Here is a 20,264-nt window from a genome sequence, read left to right as displayed (position 1 = left end):
GAACTAAAATAGAGCTGAAATACCTGACAAAATAGATAAAAATGCGTTTAATAAAAGCTCTTGCTTGCTGTGGTTTTTGCATTTACTGTTGAGCCAACAAAGGATTTGAATACTGAAAAATATATGTTTGCCACTAGAGGGTGCACAATGCACAGGAATTGCAAAAAGGTGGCTAAAATCCTTTGCTACTCGCATGCTTTGCAAGCGCTGAGAGAAATATCTGAGGAAGCTTATATGTTTAACATTTCAAGGGGCGTTCAGAGGTTCCCAGAGCATTTCTCTGAGCATCTGAGTCTGCAGCTGACTGTACTCAGGGTGGATTTAATGTTAGCTTTCTTTTCCCACTTCCTCTGAAAAGCAAATTGTCATTCTGTTTATTCTTGCAAATCTGAAATATGCTATAAGAAGCAAAGAAGAATATAATTTAGACCATGATAGTTTTAGGTATTATTCCTTTTTGTGCTCTGAACTTTGTGGGCTTTTTGCATGAAATATGACAAATCACTGAATGTTTTTCTGCTTTTTATAGTTTAGAATTTATCTATAAAGCTTCTATAAGAGCCTTACTTTCTCTGGGTATTGGAGCACAGCTGTTGCATATCAGCAGGCAACATTTGGTAAGAATGAAGAATGGAAGTATAATGGCAGATGATATATAAGATTATGGACTATAAAAAAACCTCCTACATTTTAAAAATTACTGAGTAATTTGAATTATTGAATGTGGTCATTTTGATCTGTTGGGTTTGAACCTTGTTCCTGCTCTGGTGCCTAAGTAGAAGTTGTGTGGTATTGTCTTGCTTACATTTTTTTCTGAATTTACTTTGGGTTCCAGAAACACATTAAACATGCAACATGAAATTGGTGGCACAGTTATCTAAAGAATTAATAGATTTTTTTAGGGGTCTGTACACTGTGGTTGATGTTAGACATCCCAAGTACTCTTTAATATTGTATTTTCTATCCCTTTTAATTAGTTAAAGGGTCACTGGTAGAAATAAGATATAGGTCCAGAACCACTTGGAGGGTATGTAAAATACGTGACTACACATAGTGCTTATTTAAATATGGTGTTTTTCTGAGACTAATGTCCTAGGTCTGGGGACATCAGCTGTAGAGGTACTCTTATATCAGAACAATAATATGAGAGTTGGGAGCAATAAGCAGCTTGAGGCCAAGATCATCTCTGTGCTTTCTCTTTTACAACATTTTTAGGAAGAATAATTGCTAGGGACCTATGGCCAGACAGGTCAGGCACAAGGAAGTTGTAGAAGACGCTGGTATCTTTCCATTTGCTGGCTTTGTCCAAGAGTAGGTCCCCTTTTTCCCTGTGTCTTGGCACCTTGGTTCTGCTGGAGCCAGCTACTAGAGCCTTCCTGTGACAGTGCTTTTTGTGAAGAGACGGAAGCGTGATAAAAAAGGATGAGTACTCCAAGCTGTATTGTGTGTTTTGTTTATTTCTGTGCAGGTAAAGGTTCTGCATTTCCCTCCCACTCCATAAGGCGTTGTTTGTCACCCTATTGCAGAAGCAAATGTTGTTCTTTTTGCCTTTAAAATGAAAATGCATTGATGGATTTGGGAGTTCAGATAGTGTAAAATTTAGGGAGATTTTTATTTTTTAAAAAGAATTGAGTAGGGTAGAGGCAGGGTTTGCTTCACAAACTAAAAATTGGCAACATTTTTTTGTTGCACTAATAAATAGGATATTTTTGTGATGCTTAAGCACTCTGACAGAAATTATTTACAATGTTCAGAGGAAAAAATAAGACTATTTTAGGAATTTAAATCTTCAGCTGTTCATGAAATTTCTATGCTTAGAGATATCTTACAGGTATAATAAATTGAACTAATGCACGTGTGAATTTGGCAGTGTAGAAGATATTTAAATAATATCCTGAAGATGAAGGCCCCCTACCACTCTGCAGAAAGGCTTGGCATGCTTATTGCATCTTCATGCAAAGTGTAAATGCTGAACCAAACTAACTCTTCCAGGGCCTGAAGAGCAACTCAGTTCATAAGACGCTGGTTCTGCAGCCGTTGTTCGGACACCGCCAACTTGTGTTAACCAGTGCCACATGTGGTGGATTTCTCAATATGCAATTGATCACTGAGCACACCACATGTTTCATATAAAACCTTAGAACATAATTGCTTATGACTTTCATTACTGTCATGCGTTTTAATTTGTCTTATAGAGTTGAGAGGCTCTGTGTGTCCTTACCAATATTCTTGAATCATTCAGACCACTTGCTTTAGGTTGTTTGAAATATTTTGTAAGCAGCTGCAGGTACAAACTACAGTGCTTAAAGCAAAAAAAAAAAAAAAAAGTAGTCCATTGAAAACCTTTAATGATATACATCATTTTATCAAGAGAACAAAGAAAACATTGGGGAGGAGTAGAGACAGGGAAGATCAAAGTAAGAGGCACTTTCAGCATGCTAGAAAAATGACTGAAGAAGATTCAAGAAAATTCCTTGCTGCTATGCTTCCCTCCCCATTTTGAAGGGTGGAAGGAAAAAGTATTTCATGTTCCCTTTTTCAAAAGTCAGTGGTTGTTCTTTTGCAGATTTTCATTATTATATTTTTTTAGTGTCATGATTCGCATTAAAGTGTTCTAGAAGACAAAGTAATTGGACAACAGAAAATAGCTGTCAGGAAGAATCATTTGGGAAGAATAAGAGGGGGAAGCAAAAGCATAAATACCCTTTCCGCCTGTATACTGGTACTCTTTTTCTTTTCTCTTTTTTTCCTTCCCCTTCTCCTTTCTTATGCTCACAGCTGCTGCATGCTGTCTTTTGCCATAATGATTCACARTCACCCCCTATGCTGTATTTCAGGGTCTTAGTGATAGGCAGCAAGTGGCTTGTACACAAATGGTGCTTCAGAAAACTGGCCTAAGAGCCAAATCAGGCTTGTGAACTAGATAGGTCCTTCTTCTGGGCTTTGTGTAGTGTGGTGCTTAGGGGAGCTGGAAGCGTGTAGGGGAGGAGTCTTTCGGTGAATAAGCTATGCTGTGATGATGGGATTGATTAAGTTTTATTGTCCTCTCCACTGCCTTTGTAGGGAGCCGTGGTCTGGCATTGCTAGATAGAATAAGGTCTAAATGGCATACAGTTCTCCAAACCTGAAAAGCCAGAGAAACTTCAATATGTAAATTAAACATTTATAGTAGGTGGTACAAATATAGATCACTTTTTCTATGCTATTTCTCCATACAGTTCCAAACCAGAGAGTCAAGAAAAAGAAGAGACTGAAGACGCAATTAGAGGAGGATCTATGGCTTTGTAATGTTGTGCGGTCCATCAACACTCTTGAGAGGCTGCCTTAACTTAGAGCAGTTAAAAATGCAGCCTGAGCACAGGTGTCAAACTTTTTCCTGGAAGGCACAACACATAATTTAATGTGAAGGATTCAGCTTGGCCCAAATGAAGAAATTGTGTGTGTGTTTTCTTCTTTTTCTCTTTGAAGAAAAGATTGGCTGTTTCAGGAATTTTGTACCAAATCTATGACCACCTTCATCTGTGTTCTGTGCCTAAACTTCGCCCTGAGCCTGGCAGGAGAGCCTGTCACTTAACAGGGCAAATGGCCATTTTGCAGCCACGTAGGTGGTGCAAGGTGCCTGCACAATCGCTGAGAATTATATGCCATACTTCCTAGATTTATAGGAAACCTCAAAATAGGAAATATTTTTAATACATTGTTAATGGTTTTGTAGACAGTTCTTTCCATAGTACTTTACTGTTCTTCTATAGAAACAGGCATGGCTTGTTAACTATATTACTTGAGATGTGTTGGGGTTTTTCTTGAACCATTCCAATTTCCATTGGGGAATGTCATCTGTTGCACTCCTGTATTTTGTGTAGTCAGTTCTATAACTTGCTGTGCCATGTGCATGTGTAGTGAGCTCTGTTTCTTGAAGCACTTGTCAGAAGCATGTGACTCATCATGTCTTTTGTAAACCTACAGATACTGCCATGTGTTAACAATTTAAGCTAGCATTTGCAAGTTGATGGTGTAACTGTTAAATTAATAGTGTGATAATTGCATTATGGAATGTAACGGTAACAAACGCTACAGCTAGGTCATTTTGCTAACATGAAAAGGACATCTGGCCTAACATGCCTTTTTTTATAGTCTATATTAATTCCAAATTTATACTTTTTAAAAATCTCTGCCTTCTGTGGAGATCCACACACACATCTTGGCCCTATCTACGTAAGTGTCTTCAGAGAGCACATACTTTTAGCTTCAGACTCTGCAAGGTGCCAAACAATCTGCAGCTGGATGATTGAGAATGCTGAACAACTGGTAGAAAAAAGGCCCAAAATATTATTCTGCTGAGACCTTTTAGTCAGCTACTGTGTTGCACATCAGAGGATAATCCTTTTTTCTGGTGGCTGAAGTAATACTTAAATAACCTTTGTCAAATTATGGGGATGTTGTTAGAATTAATTAGCTGACAGTTTTTATCTTTGTGAGATCTTTAGGTAAGATGCTGTAGAAGTGAAATAATTACTCTGTCCTTGTAATAAATACTGATTGTATTAAATGAGTAAAAGATTATGGTGAATCATTCAGCCATTGTTATATAATGATTCCATAAAATCCTGATTAGGATTTAAAAAATATATATTTAAGGTTGTGAGTTTATCAAGATGGAGTAGTGCAGGTCCTTGACATGACAACACAGTTTAAAGTTTTACATATGAAAAATTTGCCTTTTTTACTGAACATASCTGTTATCCATTTTATTTTAAAAATGTAAATATTACAATTTATTAAAACCATAGGATCACTTTCCTGATTGCTAATATTTTTATTAAGTATGCGTATGGTCAGGACATCCAAGCTGCATTCTGATTAACGAGGAGAAGCAGATGAATATTTTTGACCTGTATCCCCCTACACTAAACCTGCTAATACATTACCAACAGCTCTGCTGCTTTTGCATTAAAGTACCCATTGCAAACTTGTAACAGGACAATTTAACATAATACTATTATAAATGAGCTAAATGAGCTCTGCATTAAAAGTGGAACCTGAAATAGAGCCAGTTTTTCTTCATGATTCCTCTGTAAGGCTTTTCAGAGGGAACCTGCCTTTTCCAGATATAGACTCTTCATAGCCTCACCTAAAACATTAGTTACGGTTTTCTCTCCGGTGTGGGATTGGAGTTAGACATATGAGAGCAGGCTTTATTGTTCAGACTTGCCTACTGAAAGTGAAGATGCCACATAACCATTCATCTCTTCTCCTTCCAGAAGAAAAACCTGTGAAGTCCTCAAGCTCTGACTGTGAGGCTCACTCTTCTACACTTCCCCTCCTAATCCTCTGCCGAGAAGATTAACTGCAACACATTCCCAGCACAGCTCCACAATATGTCATTGGCTTTGGACTGTTTCTCAAGAGAAAGGTGCCATGTTATTGCACTGCAACTAGGCCTGTGTGTTTTAGAAAGACAACCAGGCTCAAAGAAGCTTTACTGAGGGTACATCTTCAAGGCAGCAGGCTGGCAGTATGGTGGCACTCTATCTCTTGACCTGTCTACACTGGAGGCGCCCCTCCCTATTGTGTAAGGTAGACATCTGTGCACAGCTGTCCTGTGGCTGGGGAATGCTGCATGCCTTTCCTGCAGCTTGTTCACCTGGCCAGATATGTGGGTTCTTGTACATTAGCATTCAGGTAAGCTGGAAGGCCTTGGTGAGCAGAAAGCAGGCTAGAACTCAAAGAAAGAGYGCAAGTCGAAAGGGCTCTGGAAAAGGACTTTAAACATACTTTATTTATTTTTGTTTTATTTTTTACTGTTCAGAAAATGTCCCAGATTTTCTGCAGCCAAAGTACTGTTTGTGGGTGTAGATGGATGCAAGCAAGTTTGACCTGCAGCAGTTAAGTGAGATAAGTAGTAATTTAGTTGAATTGTTATGAAAATTAAATGAGTCTTTGCCTCCCCCATCCCCCCAACCCTATAGTCAAATTCATGGTCAGATAAGTCAAGGTGGGATAAAACTCATTTTCAATTGCATTCCTTTTTATCTGCTGATATGGATTTGTCCATTGTCTTTCATACATGTAAAGAAAGAAGACTGACAGATCATGAACTTGCCAAGCATCTTTAACAATGAAGAGAATGTTATTTAACATTATTTATTGTTATGTTTACTGAATGTTATTTAGTAGGTAGAGGTGGGTTCCGCACACTGAACAAAATAAATTCCCTCTCAGAATTATAGTGATCCAAACATGTAATTCCTTTTCAGTTCTGATGGCCTGTGGAGGAGCTGTCCCATTGTGGACAGGACAGGGAAAGCATTTCTTTTCATTCCAAGATTATCAGGGTTTCCTGTGCGTATTTCTGGCTTCAGAGGCCTTTCTTGTATCCATCAGGTGGAAGTGAAGAGGAATGCGTGCATGCTTCTATAAACCCACTCATTCCTTCTTGCAGTGTGGGTGACGCAGTATGTGAGGAAAGGCAAGGTTCAGGAAGTTTGTACAAGAATGACTTTTATGCAGTTTAGAATGCATTTTCTGTGATACATCTGAGATGCACTGACAAAATTTTATACCTTAATCTTCAGCTGTTCCCTTTCTGAAGGAGATTATGGAAGAAGGAGAGGGGAATGAAAAGAAAATTAACATCGCCCACTTGCCTCTTTAATTTCTGCCCAAGTATTTTATTAATTATTATTATTTTACTATATCAACCAAATACTTACACGTTTTCAGTTCAAGCCAAATCAAGGCTTTTGGTACAAGGCTACCTGAAAATGGATAACCTATGATATAAAGGAGGCCAGATTATGTGACCTATAGCTTCACATGCAGGGAATGTCCTAGTAGGTGGAGAAACACCTGACTTGATGTTCAACTTGAGAAGATTTGGTTAAGCTTTGAGTGAAGAACAAGTCAAAAAACAACAAATCTTGGAAAGGCTGTTGCTCTCATAGCAGAATCATTTGGGGGCATCCTATTTAATTTGATTAAAAAAAAATGTGTTTTTAAAAAATCAGATTATAGTTTGTTTGCTGTTATACTTGCAAACACTTTGCAGATGTACCATCCTTTTTGTTCCAAGACTGTAATCCATACTTTGTTAAATACTATCTACTTGTATGTGTCATGGGCATTTCTTGCATTGATGTGCGTCAGTGGAATGTAGGAAACAGGACTGTCTGGGTCATGAAGTACAGCCCTCTGCTATAGCATCCAGGCACATCATATAATCCTGTTCACTGGCTTATCAAACTGTTTTTAAAAATAGGTTGGTTTATCCTCCTGCGTCTGTTGGATGACTGTTCTGGAATGCTGTTCCAAATTTGACTCGTCTGAAAGTTAGAGAGCATGAATTGGAGAATCTGTCCTTTTATCTAAAATCTGATGTGAAACTATTACTGCTTATAAAACCACTTTTAAAATGTGTATGTTTCCACAAGTACCTAAGATTTGTTTAAGAAGACTTGTTTTCTGAATAAATTTAGAAAATTCAGTAGTTTACTGAACTTTTGAGTTTCTGTATCTGATGCTCACTTTTTTTTTTTTTTCCCCTAACACAGCGGTAATAGTGGCGCTTTCCCCCCTACCCTGGTGACCTCTGATTCACTGATACACCTTCCCTCATAGCAATTTAAAGCACTGCCAACAAAAGGTGCTTTGCCATATGTTGAATCTGTCAAGCTTTTAACTAGTTTCTCCTCAGGTGTCCATTGAAGATGAAGCAGGTTTTGAACAAATGTGTCTCGGGGACTGTTTGTTAGCTAATTTTTCATCCGAGTTTCTAGCTGCACCAGCAACCTGAGTAAGGAAAAAAGAAGGTGATTTTCAAGACAAATCCTCTCTCAAGTAGAATAAGCAATGTAGTGTTTGCTATTTGTCTTTTGAGATAAATTGCTTTAACCAATTATCTTCATCTGTTGCTTTGTTGTCTCTACGTTTGTTTAGGTCAACAGCAGTAGAAAATCTGACTGGAAATGCAGGCATAGATCTTTCAAGCAGCTTTTTCTAGTTTTTCCTAGAAATTAATTCCAAGACTACTTTTTCTACCATAGGGATTTTCTGATTTTGAAACACTCTAGTGACAAAGGTTGTTCCTAAGTAGTTGGCAGTGTCTGATAAACTTGTAAGTAGAATGTTTCATTATGAGATAAATAAAACTAATCAAGTAACTTGTGTTTCAAATGAGTGTATAAGGAGATAAAATGGGTAAAGTCATATTCAGGCTATCCCTGCTAATACCTCTAGACACAGTCCTTCCTCAGTGTTATTAAATCAGCATTTTCTTACACTGCCCATGAGACTGAATCAAGAATTCCTGCAAGTCACCCATCTAGGACTAAAGCCCAGGGAAGGCTTAATATGAAGAGTTGAAGTGGTAGGTGTCAAAACATTTGCCACTCTGCTTGGCTGCAGGCCTTTCTTGAAGTATCCTACGTATGGCATTTGCTACGTGGATCCTGAGGCATGTGTTATATATTACCTTGGGAGGTGGGATGTCTTTCAAATAGAGGTTTCTTGCTTTGTCGTTTATTTTAAAGTGAGCATCTTTGAGTATTGTAATCAGTTCACTTGGTCTTTTAGTTCTTTCCGAATTCTGAGATAACTGGTGGCTCTACCAAAAGTGAACATGGTTCTGTTTTTTTTTTTTAATTTAAATGTTTCTGAGTTACATTTGTAATAGTAAGGTTGAGTCACGTAAGTGTTTAATGTGAGCTGCCAGATGGCCAGTAAGCAGTAACAAAAATCACTTCTGATCTATAATCTGAGCTTCAATATACTATTTTTGCCTTGTTTATTAAATTGTTGTTAGTATAAAATGATAATGGTCAGTGTAGATTAGCTCCCATTGCTTCTTTACATATATATCCATATTGGACTCTATTGAGTTAATCTTGAACTGTGTTTTTTTTTTTTTTTTTTTTTTAAATGTTTGGTTTATATCTAACATAAAGAAGGGGGAAAATTTAGCATTGTAGTTGTTCAGTAACCATCTCCCCTCTACAGCTTGTAAACACCTGTATTCTATGATGTTGTTGGACATATTGTTTCTTTCTTGTTGATATACTTTCATCAAAATCCAGTCTCAAAATAACAAGATCTCTCTCCCTCTTTTTTTTTTTTTGAAAAAAATTGGGATGTATGAGAAACTTTTCACCGCTATTTCTCAGGCTGTACCTATGTTTTGAATTATCCATGGATAATTCATCTCCAGTGTTGTCCATATAGCACATTTTGGAGATTTAAATTCAGCTTTGAAAGCAAACATTTATTTAGTTACTTTTCAGTGGCATTAGCAGGTAACTTCTTTCTGTGTTTTGACTTCCTTAAGCTGGATGCTCCTTATTTTCATGGGTTTGGCTTTTTCTTTCAGTGAAAATACAAGTGAGATTTCAGCATTCTGTATCAGGTGTCTCTTTGCACATTTGAAACGAAATTACAGGAGGAGAAGCAAACCAGTTTCAGGGATGCTGTACCACAAAGCTGTTAAGAAGTGTTTTCTCACTAGAGACCTGTGATTGTGAACCAACAGTTTTGCTTTCAGTAGTCAGGTGATTTAAGAGCAGAGTTTATCTGAACGTAGCTTTTAGTGAAGTGGGATGCGGTATCGGATTGATTAACTATGTGCAGCCTTGAAGCACGCTTCATTCTAGATAAATAATGAAAATTAGTGTAAAGAAATAAAAATTTGAGACAAAATTTAGAAATAAATCATATGTTTAAAACTAAATAAGTGCATAAGTGCTTCTGTGAGGTAGGGAAATCTGTTCTTTTGTCAGTTATCTAATCAATGGTTTTCTGATTCTTCAAAGCCTTCTGCATGACTGAATTTATGGTTCAGAACATCCTAAATTAATAATAAAAAAGGGTGTTTTACAGGATGCTTATCTAAAGTAATGATTGCAGTATGCTGTTTCCAAGTTTAAAATATTTAGAATAGAAATCCCATATAGAGATGATAAAGGTCCTGTAATATCTTAAAGGATGATGTAAAATTGTATAATCAATTCAGTAAGATAATGTTTGTCATAAATTTGTTTAAAAAAACCCATGAAAAATAAGATGAAATGTCTTGTATGGAAAATTTGTGCTTCAGTGTTTTCTTTGGACTAGCAAATGTCAGGAGTAAAATTCATTTATATGTAGGTGGTAAATTGTATATTCTCATTATTGATTTCACATTTATAGTGTGCTTCATAAAGCCATTAAAGAGGTAAGAATTAGGAACGAATGGAAATGTTGCTCTTTACTGTTCTTAGCATATGTGACAAAGTTCCGSACGTAGAATTCAGAGAAATTGATGGTTTTACAATTCCAGTCCACACTGCTATTTGTAAAGAACTCAAGTTGAAGAGAATGCACTTTTCAAGACAGAAACTGTCGCCTTGAGACTAGTGAAACTGATGCAGTAAGTGGTGTTAGTATTGTACGTGAAGTAGCTGCTTTATATGCAACAAGGGCTTCTTGAACAGTAGGAGTTTTCATTTTTTCAGCCTAGTGGATAAGACACTTGTTGTCTAATTATAATTCTTTTTCTTCACAACTTGTAGCATCTATGTTGTCCACCTTTATAAACAGGAGATTTTGAAAGGAGAAATTACAGAGACCGATTGATACTTGTGCTTTATGGATTGCAAAGATGAAGTGGGAGATATAAAAGGATTAAAGTTAAAATGGAGTAAATTCCTGAAAACAAACAAAGCTGGGGAAAAAAATGCAAAAAGCTTTCAAGGTTAAACTAAGAGCTCCAATTCCACAAGCTAAATAGGCTTAAAGTCCCTTTTTGTTTTGAACCATTACTACTTGTAAAGAATATCACACAGGCAGGCTGTGGTTAATTGTGCATGTTGATGTAGGAGTTTTCAGAAGGAAGGATGCTGCTTCTTTTTGTTATTTAGAGTGAGGTCAAAATAAATTTTATCTTAGCTTTTGCACTTCCTTTATGGGTTTTTAAAATATTCTTAGTTTTTAAATGGGTGACTGTAATTTTTTGTCTTTCTACATGTGGACAGATACCATAATCGATTATGAAGAGCTGTATTTCTAGATTTCAGAGCTTTTATTAGATGTTAAAATACTCATACTTTTTTTATGACCAGAATTATAATCAGAATGGAATTAGAACTCTACAGCTTCTTCTGAGTTTCTGTCTAAGCCCAAAACTAGGGGAAATGAGCTAATGTTATAAGTGCAGAAATATGTTTATTCTCTGAGTTTATATAATGTCCCTTTTATGTGAACATTTTTCCCATARTTCAAAACAGATATTTACTTCATGATATGTATTCCTTTTCCAAGTAACTTCCCAATATTTTGGCTGTATCTATAACAGTGTTTAAAAAAAAATAAATCATTTTAGCATGTTACTGATAGGACATGAATAGAGTTCAAATAGTTTTGAAAACTTTTCATATTGGCCATTATTATTAGTGAATTGTTATAAGCACAAAACTGTTGCTTGTAAATTCTTTGCCCATCTCGGGGGGAGTTCTGAATATGTAAAGCATACAAGATTGGGGGAAAAAAAATAAAATATCTATATCTATGTCTATATATCATGCCTTTACCTAGGAATGATAATGGATTCTACTGGATTTTGACCCAGAGGTAAAAGAATGTATTCAGAATACTTTTTCATTACACTTGCTTTATTTGTAGTGATTAACCAAAAACACTAGTTCCTGATTGACTTTCATTGACTTTCATTTATTTACCATTGACAAGTCAAACTGAGTATTTCCTCTGTTGCCCTTGGTGGAACTTGTTATTTCATTTGTACAAGTATTGGCAATAAATGTCTATTTAATACTTTTTGCTTTGTTTTGAAACAAGTGTACTTACAAGAGTAACTTGTATTGCAGTGGCACTGTTCCCACAACTGTAATTTTAAGTAGGTTGGTATTTTGCTGGTAAATACTTTATTTTCAAATATTTATAAATTGGCCATTAATACAGTATTCATATTTTGAATCTGGGAACAGAATATTATTTCTAAAAAAAAAAAAAAAAAGACAACTTATTCACAGAGGATTTTGAAGCCTGCTAAATCGTTATTAAAATTTGTTATCTTAAGATGCAAAACAGGCTGCCATGATGATAAAACAGGAGGAAAAGGTTAGACATATGCTTAGCTTGCGTTTCAGAAAATAATATAAATGTGCACTTGAACAACAAGCCTCTCTCCCCTGACTTGCACTACAGTTTCCTTCTTGCAGTAGGGACAAATGCTCAGCAGGTGTAACTTGTCATCACTCTGACATCGAGAGATCTATGACAGCTTATACTAGCTGAAGATGCACTGCCCGTTGGTCTGTTTGCACATACTTACTGTGCTCTCCCTGATGTATTCCACAGGCTTGAAGAGGATGGGCAGCGACTGTTCACCTCACCTCATACCAGTGCTCCAGACAGTATGCTACTTTTAGTAATGCTTTGTCATTATTCTCCTTTATATATAGTTTCAACCACTTAAAACATTTCTTTTTACTGTCACTGGGAAATAATCTTTTAAACTGATTTTACAGTTTATGCATTGCATAAACCAGCACTGGTACACCAGTCACTCCTTGGGAGGGAGTCCCAAGTTGTGAGCACAAGCTGAAACTTTCCATGGCAATTTTGTATGTAGAATGTGCTGCAAAGATCCACATAGCCATAGAGAGGAATATTGCTTTTATACACCTTTAATTCCAAACACCTTTGCTTTTTGGAGTGTTTTTTATTTTTTTTAAAGTTTTCTGTGTGAATAATCTTCAAAGTCAATTAGTTTTACCATTTTAAGAATCTGTCCAGATGCTGAGAAACAATTTCATGTTTACTGACTCATTACAATGCCTAATAATTTTTACAGTCTAGATCTGATCATAGAACTGGCTTGGCATACATGTGAAAAAGGGTTTTGTGGTATCTATTTAGTCCTTAGTGAGTCTCTGTCCAAATCACAGAGCCACAGTACCAGATGACTTATGTCAGTCTCTGCACAGGAGAGATCCAGTTCAGGAATAGCAGGGGTGTTATAGGTCAGTACTAAAATGCGTTGGCAGAGCTCTGCAGGGAAGCTTGTGTAGCATCTGCTAGCATTATGTCTGGCATTTTTAACCACTACTATCAATTCCTTACTTGAACGAACACACTAGAAATTCACCCCAAACCTCAGAAAACCCTCTCTACCAATCCATCAAAAAGAAGAGAAACTTAAGTACAACAGAAAAGTTAAAGATCTGGTTTTCAGCTACAGAAGCAAAGATGCTTAGGAAGAAGAAGAAAAAAAGCGTATGGATTGAAYGCACTCTTCATAGCTGATGCAGTTGCAGCTTTTCCTCACTACCAAGGATGGGTTTAATTTAAAAAGTGAGAGTATGAGTGTAGGTGTAAAAAATGCAGTCACAATTTTGCCTCTTCATTGGTGTTTACAGGAATAATACTTGCAAATGGATTTTTAGATAGTTTGTCTGATCTGTTATGTGCATCTTGGACTCTCTTTTTAAAATGTAGTCCTCATTTTAACATTCATTGAAAGGTGAAATATCTGAAAGGATTTGATATAGTACTATATACAAGAACAAAACATGCAGAAAATGGGTTGTTGTCATAGATGAGGAAAGCTCCAGTACTTTTACAGTGTAATATACATCTTAGTGGCTAAAAACTATTCTGGAAATAAAAGAAATGGTTTGAAAATAGAAATCTATCTGCATCTTCCATCCACCTCTCTTTGTAAAATACACTGAGAGCATTATCATCTCTTTTCTGTTTTTTGAATAGTGGCTGATATTTAGAATATGAAAGGAAGATTTCGATTTGCAATAGTTTAATAAAGCAACTCAATTTCACCTGACTTTTATGGTTTTATATGATGTGTTTTCATATCTTCATGTCAGTTTTTCTTTGAAAACTAGAGTTCACTTAAGCTATCTTCTTTGTGGGGGGTTATGATTTCTCACATTCATATGGATGGGCATGTATATTTATCTCTCATCTTAGGTAAAGACAGTACTGTATCAGAGGACTACTTCTTTTAGACAAAGTTGTATTAAGAAAACAGTAACAGATATTAGCAGGTGCAAAAATGAGATCTAGAACTTGTCTGGACAGTTATTTTGGGAGAATCACTGGTAATATGTATAACCTTCTGCATTCACATATGCAAAATGGTACAATAATGAATTTTAAAATGTTATTGCCGCCTGTTAGAAGGAAGGTAGAGCTGATCACAGTTCTGTTCTGATGCTATTTATTAGGAATGACAAAGACCGATTAAATAAAATACAGTTCTTTCTGACTTGTTCTTTCCCTGTAAGGCTATGAGAGAAAATAGTGAATAGCTTTGTACTAGTGTTTGTGTTCATTTTTTCAAGATGTGTAGTTTTATTTTAAATAGAATGGTCAGTGTTCTACTCTGATTAAAAAAAAAAAAAAAAAAAAGGACAACAAAACCCCTTAATTTTAGATATCTGGAACAGTAAGTTCTACTTTCAGAGGAATCATCACAGCAATACCATATGGTAGCATGTATGAAATAGTTATAAATGTAGACCCTGTGATGTGACAGGCTTGTGCATTTATGAAAAGCATTTTTAAAGGGCCTTGTTACCTCCTCAGTATGACAAACCTAGTCAGAAAACAAATGCTATGAATGACTGTAGCTCAGACAGATTGAGGAGTGCAGATCGAGTCACTAGAGGTATACGCTATGGAAGGACTGGTGTGTAAGGGAAGATTGTTAAGAAGGGGATTAAAGCAATCTAAGTAAACAGTAAAAGATAGATGCTCTCCTGCTTAATGCAGGTGTACAGTGTGGGAATACCAGAGGAGAGGATAGGTCTACTTCCCCCATCACTGTTCCTTTCAAGAAAATGGACTGGTAGTCCTGAAGACAGTGGACCAGAAGCTGAGAAAATATGCAGAGGCCCAAGACTAAGTATGAAGTTGTCTGAATCTTGAAACTGTGCTTTGAACTGACAGAAGCAGTTCCTGAAATAGATGGGCCAGGCCATATTTGAGAGCCTTGGATGTTGATGGAACTCTGTGTTCCTCATTATACTGTTGCAGACTCTTCTGGGACATTTCAAGTAGGTTTGTGTTAGTAAAGACAACACCAATACGACAGAGTAATGCTGCTGTTATTGGAAAAAAACATTGAGTTCCTGAGATTTTACCACAGGCTTGCTATGTATGTTAGAAGAATAAGCAATCTGGGTCTCGAATTTAACTTGAAACCAGCAGCATTTTTCTCTGGGGATGCTTTTCCATTGATTTTCCATTGATTGACCCTTTACAATTTTTGCTTTTCTTCCTCTACAGTCTGTGTATCTGCAAACAAATAAGAGCAAAACCCATCTGTAGATAATGCAAGCTACATGGAGTAACTGAGTGTAGTCTAAGATAGCAATATAGGTCCCTGTGTTAATGAATGTAGCAAGCATCTCTTCTCTCTTCCTCCTGAGTTTTGTGAGAATGCAAGGCAGGATGTAGGCAGTGGAAATCCAGAAATAAATAGTTCATCTCTCCTTGCATCTACTTTGCATACTGCAAGTAGATCAACTTTCCTTCCAAGTATTGGGTGTATTTTGTGATTAGCATAATACTTTTGGCTTTGTTTATGTTTTGGAGTGATGGAGATAATGTGTAAGAACTGTTCTTGATCCTCTTTGTTCTTCCTCCCTTGCTGCTTTGGGGAATTCTTTACTGGACAGTGAGTAGAAGTATCCCAGCAAGTAAGTGATAAAGTACGAAGGAATTTAGCAGCCTTATTCTATCTGTTGCTAAAAGCCTTGCTGCATACTTCTGTTATCAACTCCTTGATCTGTTTGAGTAGAAGGGAAGAGCCTGTGCCTCCATCCCCAAACAAAATTTTCCTCAAGTTTGGGAGGTTCATTCCCTAAAGTCTGGAGATGCTCTGGGATACGTGTGAGAAGTCTCTAGCCTTCTAGAGACTACATGGAAATTAATGTTTTGTCTTCTCTCCTGCACCTGCAGTTCTATGACCTTCAATCCCCAGGTCCAGAGCTTGCTCACTGCAGCACAGCTTACTATGTTAGTTCTCTTTTAGAGTTTAATATCTCTTCTGCATATTGCTTCTTTGTGGACCTGGAACAGCCGTTCCTTGCCTATTTAGTTGGATAGTTTAGAAATGCACAAAAAAGAAAAGTAGGACTATTTTCTCACCTGACAACAAACTGCATTTATTCAGTTGGGAGACTTGTAGGACTGTGGTTTCAATTTGTGAATTTCCAGGCATGAGCTCTCATGCTCTCTTAGCGTTTTTCTCTAGAAGCATGAGAATGGCAGTTCTGAGTAGCTCTAAACATGTAGAAGAGCTGTTTCTCTCTCCAGTCTTTTTATTGCATGATAATTCTGTAGTTATTTTTGTCCCAGGCTTTACATATTTCTATGTTTCTGAGCCATGCCTTTCTGGGTGTACATTTTCTGTTGAAGGAAGACTGGTGTAACTCTGTGAATGTGCAGAAGAGTGTTTTTTGTTTTGCTTTTTTAAAAGGCATGCAACGAAATGACGTAGAAATGTCATTCTTAACTTACACTTCAGTCTAAGAACTTAAAAAAACCCAAACTATAAATAGTGGGCTGTTTTTTTCTGCATTTCATACTGTAAGCATAATTTCTTATTTCTGAATTTTCTTTTTTTTGGAAACCATTATTTTCATAGTAAGCTTGGAAAAACAGAACAAACCTTGAAGGGAAATATGAATTGATATGATACTCCCTTGTAGACCTGGTAGTTGACCTGTTAAATAAGATGTAGGCCCTTTTTTTGAAAATATGTATTGTTTATCCTGTAGACTGTAATGGCTTCAAAAATCTCATTATGCTATATCAGCTAAATATGTAGTTTAGTCACTTTCAAAAAATGACTAAAATGGCTGTTTTAGAGTAATAAAAAAATCTAAAATGCAACGAGTGCATACAAAAGGAAAGATTGAAACATATTCAACTGAGAGTAGAACATCATTTTCTGTTTCTTAGAATACGACCTTTAGTATTTTAATCTACCATTGATCTGTTCACAGTCACTAATCTTGAAAGTCCAGCTGCTATTTACAGTTTTAGAGCAATGTTGCTGTTCACTTTGAACTTTGCGGTACCCTCTGTGTTGCTATGCGAGTTTATGATGTTAATTTAACATGGAGGCACCGAGATTGTCAGTGTGTTCTGTTCAAGAGCGTCACCAAAACGTGTTTTAATTAAATTAATTGTGGAGACTAAACAGAACAAGCCTGGCCTGGCTTGGGGTACCGTTCAGGGGGATGGGGATGAAATCCTTTCCTTGGCAAAAACTCTTTGCAACTCCATTGGTCTGAGTGATGTATAAATCAGTATGCAAACAGACCATTTCTTTTGGAACTTTTTTCAGAAGGAAAAAAGAAGTCTTGAAGTACTGACTTTTTGTAATTTAAAACCTTAGAATTGTAGCTGTAAGAACATAGTGTATAAACTGGTCATGAACTAAGCTTAGACAACAGTTCCTGATCATTGGAGGCAGGACTGGCAAGGAAACTTTTGGATCCGAGTGGAAGCAAGCTTCTAGTCAGCTTTCTGATGAAACTTGATCAGCTTATGAATTACATATCATGCAGTTTGTAATTGCAAAGCAATGGATTTGATGACTTAGTTTTCTTCTGTTTCTGAGCAGTGAGCTTACACCTCAGGGACAAAGTGTAGGCCAGTACTTTACTTTGCAAAGATAACTGATTACTTAGACTTCCCATCTATACTTTTGACTTCTTCTCTGTCCAAAAAATGGCCATAAAGATGTATTTGCATCTTGAATGTTTAAAAACCTGTTCCTTCAACGAGACGAAAAATACTAATGCCATCTCCTAGATCAGAATGAGACTTGCAAATTCACAGTATCTCTCATAGCAGAAATCAATAAACAAAAGCCATGAAAAACAAAGAAACGCTAGATAAGTAGTGAAATTAGATAAATGTTAATTATAAAGCCTCTAGAATTTTGGGGTGAAATGAACCAAAGAAAGATGGATCAGAGAGGAGGTCTAGTACCTGAGGATTTTGAGAATACATGAGGAAACGGGGAAAGGATGCCTCACTGTAGGGTGAAGGTGTTTGTGTGTTATGGTTACGTCTACACTAGCAACTCTTGAGTGTGCCCATGAATGTTTTTTTGGCTCTGGCACACATTTGTCTGTGCTAATAAACAATTAGAATGTTCCTTGGCACGAGTTTGGCCCATGCCCACCAAAACCCTCCCCAGCACCCTCCCTGGGTATGATTTGACAGTTAAAATGCTCTCCATTACTAGAATAGATAAGGCTGTGCTGCTTTGGCACACTCCCTCTGGCACAGCTCTTCAGTACTATCCCAGCAGGCTTCATGCCATGCCGCAGGCCATGCCAGATGCCCCTTTGGCATCCTGCTATATGAACCTCACTCTTAGGAAGTGCTGTGAAGTAATGTGCTAATTTTTCACAGTTGGGCAGCAAAAGATGGAGTCTTGGTAGGAAGGAGCCCAGGAGATGGCTACCCTCTTTGCAGTCTGCAAGAAACTGGGCCAGGAATGAAGGGGGTTCAGCTCTGGCCAGATCACTCTTCTCCATCCCTCACCAACTGTGCCAAGACTGGCTTATGCCCTCTGCCAAGACTGATGATCAAACACTTCCATGCACTAAGCGAGGGCAAGCTACACAGTGCTGACATATGATTTCAAAAATAAAAATGTCTACCGCAACAGTTACTCTTGTGCAGCTTGACATACATGCCTGCACTATTCTGAGGTGCCTGGGTTCTTCAGCTGGGACACCTTCCCAGAGCCCATGTGGGACATGACTATAAGCTGCCCCCTCCTCCAAGGGACTGTCATCCAAGGGAGCATGCCAACCCTGGGTATGGGATCATAGGACCTGAGAGAGGGCCTGTCCTTGCTACTCCTGTTGTCATTAATGTCATGTACCCTAGTGGCAGCATCTGACCTGGAGGCCTCAACTGATTAGTGAAAATTAGGTTCTTTGTTTGCTCACAGTGCAAGGAGTTGTGTCTTGGGATTTGAGCTATGGACACACTATCTAAGGATCTGGAATAGCCAGAACTGTGGTGTGTGACTTGGGGGGGAGAGAGGCTGTTAACAGGTCCTCAGATAAGTTTCGCTTATCCACTTTTGCCAGCATCAGCTAGGGACTGTTTCTGGCTAGAAATCATCCATGTCACATATAAAGACCTCATTTTCAGAGCAGGTATGGAGGATTCCTTCCCAGTAAACAGGCTAGCTAAGGAGTTTTGAGAAGACAAGTCATGTTCCTAGGGAGCAGAAATGGGAGCAACAAGTTCTTGATGATGTTGAATTTTTTGAGACATAGCAGCAGCTGCAAGGCAACATTTCGTGCTTTGTACTCAACAGAAGTGACAAATCTTAGAGGGTTTGGCATGGGGCTCATTATTAAAAGGATGTGGGGTATGCTGATGTGTGTTGTTTTCATGAAAAATTGAAGAGAGCTTGACAAATATGTGGTGCTAAAGAGACGTGTGGCTGATTAAGACTATGGTGTGTTTTATGCTAGGTTTCCTGTTCCCACTAGATAATTTGTTTGGGGGGGGAGGAGAGAGAGAGAGAGAAAGTTCACTAGTATAGGTCATTTTCATGTTAGTTGGTCTTAGTGTTCAGAGACCATTCTTTGGTACCTTTAATTTACAAATGTAGAGTATTGCTGTGGTGCTATACCCCTTATACTGTGCAAGCAGAAATACTGTCCCATATTCTACTTCTGTCTTAGAAGCCAGGTTCATTGCTGGGTTGTGTTGGGATATATGGAAGTCATGTGGAGGTAGAAGAGCTCACCCAAGCTTTGTGTATGCTGTGCCAAAGGCAGCAGTCTGTGGTGACACCTTTCATCTTGTGTGCTTGTCTGTTGTCCTCAGAGTACATTTGGGTAATAAGGAAACCAAACAGCCATCAGTATTTGCTGATTCATGGTAAAACAGAATAATTGTCTTGGGTAGCTAGAAGGAGATGTGCTGTGTTTTTTATTTTGTTTTATTTTTATTTTATTTTTTGAAGTACATACTCTACCCCTTTAATTTCTTCAAAACGAAGAAATGACTAAGGAAAGTTCATACGGGATCCTGTCAGTGGTGTTTTGTGTTTTCTTGCTTGGTTCTAATTGTAATGAGACCTCTGTAGAAAGAATTTAACAGCACTGGCAATCAGGAATTTTTAGTTCCATACAAAAATGCCAATGAATGTAATAAATAAGCCACATACGGAAATGAAATGCTAATACTAACAGTATGAAGTCTAAAATAAT

At 37.3% G+C, this 20,264-nt stretch overlaps 1 long non-coding RNA gene across 1 annotated transcript in view; it reads left to right on the top strand.

Moving 5' to 3' along the window:
* Positions 1-4,777, top strand: part of LOC112970157 — a 75,661-nt gene extending 70,884 nt beyond the window's left edge. Inside the window, exon 8 of the long non-coding RNA XR_003254910.1 lies at positions 3,219-4,777. This is a non-coding gene — a long non-coding RNA (uncharacterized LOC112970157). The remainder of the gene's footprint in view (positions 1-3,218) is intronic.
* Positions 4,778-20,264: the final 15,487 nt, after the last annotated feature.

This window comes from Apteryx rowi, unplaced genomic scaffold (assembly GCF_003343035.1).
Source record: "Apteryx rowi isolate R43461 unplaced genomic scaffold, aptRow1 scaffold_382, whole genome shotgun sequence".
NCBI lineage: Eukaryota > Metazoa > Chordata > Aves > Apterygiformes > Apterygidae > Apteryx > Apteryx rowi.
This window is presented reverse-complemented; position numbering and strand designations above follow the sequence as displayed.